Raw genomic sequence first — 12,387 nt, 5'->3', positions numbered from 1 at the left:
CAGGGAAAGTTATGACCAACCTAGATAGCATATTCAAAAGCAGAGACATTACTTTGCCGACAAAGGTTCGTCTAGTCAAGGCTATGGTTTTTCCTGTGGTCATGTATGGATGTGAGAGTTGGACTGTGAAGAAGGCTGAGCACCGAAGAATTGATGATTTTGAACTGTGGTGTTGGAGAGGACTCTTGAGAGTCCCTTGGACTGCAAGGAGATCCAACCAGTCCATTCTGAAGGAGATCAGCCCTGGGATTTCTTTGGAAGGAATGATGCTAAAGCTGAAACTCCAGTACTTTGGCCACCTCATGCGAAGAGTTGACTCACTGGAAAAGACTCTGATGCTGGGAGGGATTGGGGGCAAGAGGAGAAGGGGACGACAGAGGATGAGATGGCTCGATGGCATCACTGACTCGATGGACGTGAGTCTGAGTGAACTCTGGGAGTTGGTGATGGACAGGGAGGCCTGGCGTGCTGCGATTCATGGGGTCGCAGAGTCGGACATGACTGAGCGACTGATCTGATCTGATCTGAACCCGATACTGAACAAGCACCTCCTGTGTTGGAAGGCGAAGTCTTACTCACTGGACCAGCAGGGAAATCTCTCTTGTCCGAGAGTCCTCTGGGGGTTGTGGCTGTATTGAGTAAGGACTTCCTAGAACGTGCTGTGGTTTGAAATGCAGGACTTGGCGGATAGGGAATAGGCTGGGGAGGAGGAAAAACACAGAATTGGGGTCAGGAGGGGTCTCAGGCAGCTTAAGGGAGGCAGGGGTTGAGATTCTGGGCTCTGGACTCCAGTAGACCTATGAGGCTTTGGCCCCCACCTGTGAGACTTTGAGTGACCACGCTGAGCGTTGGCTTCCTTCTGGGTGGACCAGAACAGGCTGATTTAATGCCTTCTCCCCTGCAGTGCTCCCCCACCGCCACCCTCATATAGGCACCCCTGCCCCCAGAACAGGAGTGGAGAGTTGTTGGAGAGTCAGGTTGCAGATGGATCCCTTTGATTCTGTTCCCAGCCTTTGTCATCTTTTTCCCCCCACCTTTCTCCAACTCGAAATTTCTCTTTTTTAGCTGACGACACTCCGTGAGCCTTTAGATCTCACAGAACTGCTTTGATCATATGGCTCACCATTATCAGATCCTTTTATCTTGGGAACATTTGGCAAACCAGATCTAATCAATACAGAGTGGCAGAGGGCTTGTGGAAGGTCCACGTCTTCCAGGGCCTCCTTTAAGAGCCTGGCCTCGGATGAGGGTGCCCTCGTCTGGGAACTTGCACTCAGCTGGCTGCACCCACCCTGGACCCACGAAGCAGTGCAGAACACAGCACCCTGGCTTGGAGGCTTGCTGCATGCTTACATGAGTCATTTCCTATTCTCCAAGCTGCCTTAAGAGGGAGACACCAAGACTGGCCCCATTTTGCAGACCAGCAAACTGAGGCTCAGAGATGCAGTCACTGAATTCCTAGAGGGCTGGCCCAGATGGGTCTTATTACCAAAAAGTGTGTGGAGTCTGGCTGCTTACCGTTCAAAAGCCAATAAACAGGCCAGGTTGGTGGAAAGGCTTTATTTCAGATGCCGGCCACTGGATGGGGGTGCAGAAGGTGGTGGACATCTGTCAAAGGCTGACTTTCCCTCCCCTGGCAACCAGTGGGGCATGAACTTTTATAGACAGAAGTCGGGGCTGGGGGACTACATGCAGAATCTGACAGTCATCTTCAGATTGGTCGTCGGTGGTCTGACCGGCATCATCTTGGTGGTTTTAGGTACAGTTAATTTTCAGTTCCAGAGTCCATTTGTTCCCATTTCTTTGCGGTCAGTTCTCTGAATTGTGGCAGTTCATGTCCTGGGTACAGTCTGGTCACCATGTCGTTAACTTCTCCACCTGGTGTTTAGTATCTATAAGACAACTCGCAGGATGTGGCTCAGAATATTATCAATAGCCCTTGAGAAAGAACTAAAGGTCCCTGACTATGTTTAATGACTACATCATTATTATTTGGTTTCCTTTTTTATTTTGATTGTTTCCCTTTTTTCAGCATTTCTCACTTCTCTGATTAAACTTATTCTTTGATTAAAGTTTTTGCACAGACAGAAGGCAGGCAGAGGGCATGGTATGCGGGGGGGCCGGGGCAAGAACCATAGGGTCCTGCTCGTTTCAGTCCGACCCTGAAAAGTGGTTTGGAAAAGTCAAGGGAATCTTCTAAGCTGTGCTTCCAGCTTTCTGGAGTCAGGCAGTCTCAGGGCCAATATTGTCCTTGCCCCTCCTCCCCCTCTTAGATCATGTTCTCCCAGAAGCAGCCCCAGAGATGAGAATTCACGGGCAAGTGCTTTATCAGGGAAGTGTTTCCGGGAGAAATTGGGAAGGGAGTGAGGGAGTCAGGACAGGGAAGGCGAGAATACCAGCAGGAGAGAGAGATCAGGCGGAAGGCCAGCCTCAGCCCGATCCCACAGGGAACCCTAGGGCAGAAGTCACGTCACAGTCTTTCTCTCGCCTTGAGGCAAGTGCAGGAGTCTCCTAGGGCCGTTGTAAGAAAGGAGCACAAACTAAGTGGCTTAGAACAACAGAAGGAGTTTCTCTCACGATTGGGCTTCCCCAGTGGGTCAGCAGTAAAGAACCCGCCTGTCAATGAAGGAGGCCCGGGTTCAATCCCTGGGTCAGGAAGATCCCCTGGAGGAGGAAATGTCAACCCACTCTGGTATTCTTGCCTGGGAAATCCCATGGACAGAGGAGCCTGGTGAGCTATAGTCCATGGGGTTGCAGGAGTCGTACATGACTTACTGACTAAACACACACACACACACACACACACACACACACACACACGCATGCTCTCTCTTTCTCTTTTTCAGTTCCAGAGGCACAGACACACACACACACACATACACATATACACATTCTCTCTCTCTCTCTCTCTCTCTTTTTCTCAGTTCCAGAGGCTAGAAGCCCAGAAGCAAGGTGTTGGCAGGGCCAGGCTCCCGCTGAGGGCCCCTGGGAAAGGTCTACCCCACACTTGTCTTCCAGCTGACAGCCCTGGGCGTTCCTTGCCTTGTAGACTCCAGTTCCTGCCTCCATCTTTGCGTGGTCTTCTCTTCTGTGTCTACATCTTCTCTTCTTCCTACAAGAACCTTTGGATCTAGGGCCCTAAGAGATAATCCAAGATGATCTTCTGACGACAGACTCACTCCTCCAATGTCTAATCCACTCTGCTGCTTTCCTAGAGCATCTGACCCTGCATAGCCTTGCACATGTGTGCACGTGCTTGGTTATGTCCGACTCTTTGCAGCCCCATGGACTCTCGCCCACCAGGCTCTTTTGTCCATGGGATTTCTCAGGGAAGAATACTGGAGTGGTTTGCCAATTCTTTCCCCAAGGGATCTTCCCAACCCAGGGATCAAACCCGCATCTCCTGCCTTGGCAGGCAGATTCTTTACTACTGAGCCTCTTGGGAAGCCCATATTCCTGTACCTCTTCTTTTTTAAAATTTTGGGCTGCACCACGCAGAATGGGAAATGCCAATTCCCTGACCAAGGATCGCACCCATTACCTGGCCCACCAACCCCCCTGCATTGGAAGCATGGAGTCTTAACCTCTGGACCGCCAGGGAAGTCCCAGCCCTATACCTCTTTTGATGGCTTGATTGGAAGCCCTGGAAACCAGCAATGGCAAAAATACACTAAAACGTGTGACCATGTGCTTGGGGACTCTAGCATCAAACAAATGGAAAAGCTGGGAAAGCCAGCCCTTCAGAGGGACAGGATCCAGAGAGCTCAGGAAATTTAGAATTGAAGCAAAGGGTCCTGGCTCAAGGCGTTACCTTAGAAATGGGGTAATTGTAGCCTCAAGCACTTTCCTTCATCGAGTTTTCTCTTCACAATGCAGATTTTGGAAAGAGGAGCATCTAATTGGTCTACCTTGCTGTGAGTGAACAGGGCACCTTGATTGACAGTCCCCTAGGGTGGCACAACGGAGCAGTTAGTTCCCCTAAGAAAAACTAGGGTACCGTTGCCTGAAGGAGAATGGTGCTGGGCAGCCTCAAACCCCAGATGCTCACCGAGAGTCCCTTCCCACTCCGGGTGTGCCAGGCGTATCAGGGTGCTGGTGGTTTTGCAAAGACCACGCTCTCACTCTGTGTACCCAGAACGCCCTGCCTTGCACCTTGGCCGTTAATTAGTACCTCCTTATCCTTGGAGCTCTCCATCCCTCCCCATCCCCTCACTGGGCTGAGTTAAGGGGACTCTGTGCTCCCGCAGGGGGCCCTGGGCTTCCTTCTGTCAGCTCCTAGAGGTGGCTGCACTGTGGTCTGCCCCTCCTCTCTCCAGCCAGCTTCTGGCCGTGGTGCCAGCTCAATAAGTATTGACGTTTGGTGTGACCATGGCTATTCTTCCTGTTCTGTGGGGGAATTTTAGCCACGGTTGAAAAGGGCAGCTTCTGCACAAAAACAAAAATTTCGATTTCTTTGTTCTCAGTTGAGAAAATGTGTTGCAGTTCAGGGCAGCGCTGACCTCAGTGGAGAAGGAAAGAACAAGAGAGTCAGGGAGGCGGGGGTGGTTCCTGGAAGGTGGGCTGGCAGGAAGGTAAGCAGGAGGTGCTGCACGTTGTCTGGGATTAAGATGGATCCAGAGGCTGGGATGCTGTGAGGAGGGGGGCACCCACAAGGGACCTGGAACTGGGTATGAGAACTGTTGCCCAAACTTAGCCTCTGTTCCCCGGTGCCAAAATAGAAACTCAGAGACAGGGAGTTTCCTGGTGGCTCAGTGGTAAAGAATTCACCTGTCAGTGCAGGAGACGCGGGTTCGATCCCTGGTCCTGGAAGATTCCACATACTTTGGGGCAGCTGAGCCCGTAAGCCACAACTGCAGAGCCCATGATGTAAATCCTAAGAGCCTCAACTACTGAAGTCTATGTGCCCCAGAGCCCATGCTCCGCAACAAGGGAAGTCACTGCAGTGAGAAGCCTGTGCGCTGCAATGAAAAGTAGCCCTAACTCACTGCAACTAGAGAAAGCCCATACTCAGCAATGAAGACCCAGCACAGCCAAAAATAAATAATAGTTAAAAAAAATAAACGTGGAGACAAGAATTTGGGGTGTAGTAGAATTCTAAGAGTAGCTTTCATTGCTTTGGCTGGCAAAGGGGGCCACAGCGGGCTAAAGCCCTGAAGACCATGTGACCTACCCTGGAGTGGGGAGTGAGGAGTTTTGTAGCATTCAAGGAGAAGGGTGTGATCAGCCTGTGGACATCTCTCAGATTGGTTGGCATCAAGGTGAAGCTTCAAGCCTCATCAGCCTTCTGGTTGCAACCAGTCTAGGGTCTGTGTTCTTGTGGTCAGCAGTTTCCATTTGGAGGGGGTCAGCTTCCTGCAAAAGCAACTCAGGAATGTGTGTCAGGCCTTTATCTGTAGCTTTCGGGGAACTGGGAGTTCTGTGATTCGGCTAAGAGGCAGCATTATAGTCTAAATTGTTACCAGTGCCCCAGCCCCAACAGCAAGTCTTTGTTCCTTACCTTTTCATGTTTCCCAGTCATTAACTCTCGAGTCAGCACTTTACTTCAAAAGACAAGGACACGGGGGCTTGTACATGGTTTCAGAATCAACAGCCATCCCCAGGGGAGGCAGTGCCACGTGGGCCCCAAGGCCCAGGCTTTGAAGTCTTGGATTCAAGTCCTCTTTTGCTAACAAGCTATGTGAATGTGGGCAAGTTATGTCCCAGAGCCTCAGTTTCTTCCATCTGTAAAATGGGGATAAGTAGCGCCCCACATGACAGAGTGGTTCCAGGGATTCAAGGAAACGGCCCAGTTTGGTCCATGGTTTATAGTATTTGCTCAATAAATACATTTGTCTCTCTTCAGTCCCTGAACAGTTCACATAGAACTCTGGTCTCAGGCCAAATCCAGCCTGGCTTTTGTGAATAACGTTTTATGGGCACATTTTATTGGCAAACAGCCAAGCCTACTCTTTTACCTTTGTGGCTTCTCACATGATACAACAACAGCAGGGTTTGCTGCCAAAATCTTGGCCTGATGTGCACTTACGCCTGAAAGCAAAAGGGAGGCAGAGGTTCAGGGGGATGAGCAAAGAGTAGCTTTATTCTTTGCCAGGCAAAGAGGGACTAGAGGAGGCTAGGGCCTCAAGAACTGTGCCCCTCTCGGTGGGAAGTAGGGAGAGGTTCTATATCCGGGGCTTCTGGGAATGAAGCTCTTGCATTTCTTTTCTTCTGCAAATTTACTGCCAAAGCTGGCATCAGGTGGCTGAGCAGCTGGGTCTAGTGTCCCTGAAGTTATCGGCCCTTGACCTTCTTTTTGAAATGCAGAATGCTGCCAGAGAGTGTAGGAGGTGAACAATGCCAGGTGCAGAGCACAGTTCACATGGTGTCTGAGAGTAATTAGCTTTGTTTAGTTTTGTGAAGGACAAGTCTAGCTGCAAGCCTTCATTAGTAGCGATAGCTAAAGACTGCACGACTGAAGCGACTTAGCAGCAGCAGCGGCCAACAGTGTTTAGCTCCTGCAGGCCTGTTTGGCTGGCATATGCCAAAGGCTGTTCACTCATTTCTGTTTTTTTCTACAACATTTTCATCTAGATCTCCACTAAGGAACTCTCATCACAGCCCCAGAAGCCCTTCTGCCATGAAGCGTCTTGGCGAGCTGAGAGCAAGGTGCCTTTGAGTTTACTGCAGATTCTGTTGTTGTTCAGTCATTCAGTCGTGTCCGACTTTTTGCGACCCCATGGACGGCAGCACGCTAGGCTTCCCTGTCCTTCACTATCTCCCAGAATTTGCTCAAAGTCATGTCCATTGACTCAGTGATGCCATCCAATCATCCCATTCTCTGTCGTCCCCTTCTCCTCCTGCCCTCAATCTTCTCCAGTGTCAGGATATTTTCCATTGAGTCGTCTCTCCACATCAGGTGGCCAAAGTATTGGAGCTTCAGCATCAGCATCAGTCCTTCCGGTGAATATTCAGGGTTGATCTCCTTCAGGATGGACTGGTCTGATCTCCTTGCTGTCCAAGGGACTCTCAAGAGCCTTCCCCAACACCACAATTTGAAAGCATCAGTTCTTTGGCGCTCAGCCTTCTTTATGGTCCAACTCTCACATCCATACTACTGGAAAAACCATGGCTTTGACTATGCAGGCTTTTGTCAGCAAAGTGATGTTTCTGCTTTTTAATCCGCTGTCTCGGTTTGTCATAGCTTTTCTTCCAAGGAGCAAGCATCCCATTCAGCATCTTCCTTACCTACAATCATGTGTTAGGACATGGTGTCCAGGGTCAGACAGGGAACCCCCTCCCCTTGGCCCCCCATCAAGAGTCAGAAAGGAGCATCATTGGTAATGCCTATGAAAATATTCCTGACTTAAAGTAGAGCTTTCTGGGGGATATGGTGGTCTTTCTAGTGGGCTCTGAACACCTCACTTCTCTTTGCAGCAGGATTGCAGGGTTAGGAGTGTTGGTTCTGGGCAAATTGCATCGCTTCCTCTGTGTGCCTCAGTTTCTCTATCTGTAAAGTGGGAATAATGCTAGCACATTCCTCATAGGGTTTTTGCGAGGATGGAGTCAATGTGGGTACAGTATTTCTCACAGGGCCTGGGACACAGCAAGCACTCAGTAAATGTTTGCTGATTTGTGATAGTTTTGTTAATCATCTGGGTAGGGACATGGAAAGGGCTTCTCTGGTGGCTCAGCAGTCATCAATCTACCTGCCAATGCAGGAGACCCAAAAGACTTGAGTTCGATTCCTGGATCTGCAAGATCCCCTGGAGAAGGAAATGGCAACCCACTCCAGTATTCTTGCCTGGAGAATCCTAGGGACAGAGGAGCCTGTGGGGCTGTAGTCCATGGGGTCGCAAAGAGTCGGACAGGACTGGTGACTAAATAACAACAGCAGGGACACGGAGAAGACCCTCAGCCTTCTAGAGACCCTCTCCTGAGCTCGCTGACAATGCTCGTAGCCCTGGAGCCCCGATGTGCAAGGACCAGCGGGCACGTCAACCCCACCTGCTGTGACCTTTGCGTCCAGTCAGCTTCCCTTCACCAAGGCTCTTTTATGAGCCGCTTCTTCACTGCATACTGTCAGGCAGAGGAGGTGTTTTTCAGGCCAGCCGACAGTGTGAAGTGTGAAAAGGTTAAAGTGGGGAGGTGGGAGATGAGGCGTACATAATGGGAAGGACGTGAGGCCCAAAGCAGGGTGGTGGTGTTCTGACCCGTCTTCCCTCAGTATCCATGCTGGAGTCATAATTGCTAAATGGAGGTAGCTATGCTCACTCTGTCCCCAACACGCCTTCCTTAAATCACTCTGTGGACCTGGGTTCTGGGTGGAACTGTTAACCATGACACTCCTGTCCCTGGAAGACGGTCATGAGACCCATATGGCCAGTCATAGAGTGCCAGCCTCCTGGTGATATAATCAGGCCAATCAGATTCTCCTTTCAGATTAACCTGGGGATTTGGGGAGATGGATGCTTTTGTTCTCCTAGGGTTGCCAGACCAGGAGGAAGCATGTGGACAGAGCCTGAAAAACAGAAGCAAGCAGAGCTCATAGATTGGTAAAGACAGAGTCCTGCTGATAGAGATCCTTCCAGCTCCTGGATACAGCCATGGCTGGAGCTAACCACCCAGACCTCCCCAATTATATGAGCTCTTTTGAGCTTACATTCTTATTTAAAAAAATATTTTTAAATATTTATTTTAATTAATTACTTTGACTGTGCCAGGTCTTAGTTGCGGCAAATAGGATCTAGTTCCCCAACCAGGGGTTAAACCCAGGTCCCCTGCATTGGGAGCTTGGAGTCTTAGCCACTGGACCACCAGGAAAGTCCCTGAGTTTAGACTTCTTTAAGTTAGGTTTCTGCAACTTGAAACTGAATAAGGATAAACAGTGTGAGATTTATTGAGCACTTACCCTTTGGCCAGACACAGTGCTAAGAATTTGATGAACATTATCTGATTCGTTTCTGGTAAGTCGCTTCATCTCTTGGAGACTTAATTTGCTAGTATGTAAACTAGGTGTGTTCTGACTTGGTTACTCAGACAGTAAAGAATCTGCCTACAGTGCAGGAGACCCAGGTTCGATCCTTGGGTTGGGAAGATCCCCTGGAGAAGGGAATGGCTACCCACTCCAGTATTCTTGCCTGGAGAATTCCATGGACAGAGGAGCCTGGTGGGCTACAGTCCATGGCGTCACAAAGAGTCGGACACAACTGAGTGACTAACACTTTCACTTTCAAAGTAGGTATAATGTTGTAAGAATAAGATTGTTGGGAGACTTAAGTAAGTAAAACATATGGAGTGCCTGGCATATCGTAGTAGTGTTACAGAGAGGAACTGACTCTATGTTGGAGCTGTCTCTTTTACTTTAACATTTGCTTCTGTTCTCTAAAAGTATACTGTCCATACATAACAGCCTGCCTCAGGGAACCCTGCCCCTCTGCCTGAATGTTAAACCAAAATGCCTTTGTTTGGGACCCCATCCACCTGCGGATGGCTACAAGAAGGAAGAAATCAACACATCCCCTCCCTGAGACTGGCCATTCTAGGAGACATTTGCAAGATGAATGGCATCCAGACCCTGTAAGATGGTTATTTTGAGACATTAGTCTTCCATCTTCCCGGTCAGCAGGCTTTCTGAATAAAGTCATTTTCCTTGCCTCAACACCTCGTCTCTTGGTTAATTGGCCTGTCATGTAGCAAGCAGAGTGAGCCTGGACTCTGTAACAGCAGGTCCTCATGAAACATCAGATACTTTTCTCAGACTAGGGAACTCTGTGATGAGCATCTTTGAATGTACCTTTTGGAGCAATTGCTTCTCTATTTCTCAAAGTGGAAATTCAGGATCAGGAGTATGCCCTTGTTAAGGTCCTCAACACAAAGCCCCTGATTGCTCTTCAGAAACCTGCCAATTGTATTAGTTATCTGTTGCCATGTAACAAATCACCACCGATTTAATGGCTTAAAGAGCATATCTCTATTGTCTCACCATTTCTGTGGATCAGGAGGCCAGGCGTAGATAGGTTAGGGCCTCTGCTTTAGTCTTTTTTTTTCTTTTAATTTATTTTAGCTGTGCTAGGTCTTTGTTGCACTCGGGCTTTCTCTAGTTGCAGTGAGTGAGGGCTACTCTCTAGTTGCAGGGCGCAGGCTTCTTCTTGCATTGGCTCCTCTTCTTCCAGGGCACAGGCTTCAGGGCACATGGGCTCTGGAGCTTGGGCTCAGTGAATGTCATGCATGGGTTTAGTTGCCCTGTGGCATGTGACATCTTCCCAGACCAGGGGTTGAACCCATGTCCCCTGCATTGACAGGTGGATTCTCAACCACTGGACCACCAGGGAAGTCCTGCTTCAGTCTTTCCTAAGCCTACAGTCAAGCTGTTGGCTGGGGCTGGGGTCTCATTTGAAAGCTCCACTGAGATAGGATCTGATTCCAAGCTCACTCGGGTTGTTGGCAGGACTGAATTCCTCCAGAGCTGTTTGCTAAGGGTCTCATTTCCTCACTAGCTGGAGGGCCATGTATAGCTGCTGGCCATGCTGGCCTTTGCAACATGAAGTGTGCAGGTTGAGAAGGCAAACGGAGAAAGCATGCCAGCAAGATCATCACAGTCTCTTATAACCACAGAAATGACATCCTGCTGCCTTTGCTGCATGCTGCTGTTTAGACACACGTCCCATGTCTCACAGTCACAAAGACGGGAATTACATGAAGGTGGGCTCACTGGGGACCATCACTTCTTTCTTTTGTGAATTGTGTTCTTTGTGTTTGCCTAGGAAATCTTGCTTACTCCAAGGCCACAAGGATTTCTTCCTATGTCCTCCTCTATATTTTTTTTAATATTCATTTATTTTTGGCTGTGTCAGGGCTTGGTTGCAGCACTCAAGACCCTCGTCGCAGGACGTGGGTTCAGTAGTTGCCCTGTGGTGTGTGAGATCTTAGTTCCCCAACCAGGGGTCAAACCCACATCCCCTGCATTGGAGGGTGGGTTCTCAACCACTGGACCACCAGGGAAGTCCCCAGTAGTTTTATAGCTTTAGTTTTTGCACTTAGGCCTATGAGCCCTTTGGAATTAATTTTTCTATCTAGTGCAAGGTGCAGATTGAGGTTTATATGTTTGCAAATGATGTCCAATTGAATGATGTAATGACAGTTGAAGAGAAAATGCTGCATGTAGCATGATTAAAACTCTAATAATTAGGTCTTATATATCATGAGTGCTTACTATGGGTAAGGCTCCAGCTAAATGTTTTTACCTGTGTTATTTCAGGAAGAACTAGTTAAATATCTTCTCAGAGCTATGCATGTGATAAAAGTTACACACGGTTTTTATATTGAACATTTCCACACCTCCCCGGTCCAGCCCATCCCAGGAGTCCCTGCCTACACATTCTCTGGGGGATTCTATTCAGACTTTAAGTCGTGGCTGAGGTTGGGTAAGGCCAGGCTCGTCTGGCCTGTGTCTAGACACCTCATTTCCCTAGGTTGTTGTAGAAAAGAGAGATTTCTTAACAATGGAAAGGTGTTTCTCAACAAAACCCCAGGGCCAGAGGGAAGAATGGAAGGAAGGAGGGAGAAAAGAGAATTGTTCTTACCTAAAAAAAAATTAATTAATTTTGTTTGCGCCGGGTCTTCATTCCCGTGCACGGACTCGCTTCAGCGGCGGTGAGCAAGGGAGCCGCTCTTCGTTGCGCGCGGCTTCTCACTGCAGGGGCTCCTCCTGCCGCAGGGCACAGTCTCTCGGCCTGTGGGCTTCAGCAGTTGGCAGCACGTGGTCCCAGTAGTTGTGGCTGGTGGGCTGTCTACAGCGCAGGCTCAGTAGTTGTGGCCCATGGACTTTAGTTGCTCTGCGGTATGTGAGATCTTCCCGAACGTGGGCTCGAACCCGTGCCCACAGCATTGCAAGGCGGATTCTTATCCACTCTACCACCCGGGAAAGTGAAAGTGAAAGTTGCTCCGTATACAGTCCATGGAATTCTCCAAGCTAGAACACTGGAGTGGGTAGCCTTTCCCTTCTCCAGGGGATCTTCCCAACCCAGGGATTGAACCCAGATCTCCCGCATTGCGGGCAGATTCTTTACCAGCCGAGCCACAAGGGAAGCCCAAGAATACTGTAGTGGGTAGCCTACCCCTTCTCCAGTGGATCTTCCTGGCCCAGGAATCGAACTGGGTCTCCTGCATTGCAAGTGGATTCTTTACCAGCTGAGCTACCACCAGGGAAGTCCCCTGCTTGCTTTTTTTTTTTTTGGAAATATTTATTTATTAGGTTGCACTGGTCTTAGTTGAGTCACGTGGGATCTTCGGTCTTCGTGGCAGTATGTAAAGTCTAGTCACCTGAACAGGGATGTAACCCTGTATTGGGAATGTGGAGTCTTAGCCGATGGACCACCAGGGAAGTCCCTGAATGTGCTCACTTTATTA

The sequence above is a fragment of the Bison bison genome, unplaced genomic scaffold (genome assembly GCF_000754665.1).
Source record: "Bison bison bison isolate TAMUID 2011002044 unplaced genomic scaffold, Bison_UMD1.0 scf7180017864144, whole genome shotgun sequence".
In the NCBI taxonomy this organism is placed as follows: Eukaryota; Metazoa; Chordata; class Mammalia; order Artiodactyla; family Bovidae; genus Bison; species Bison bison.
Note: the sequence above shows the minus strand (reverse complement) of the source record.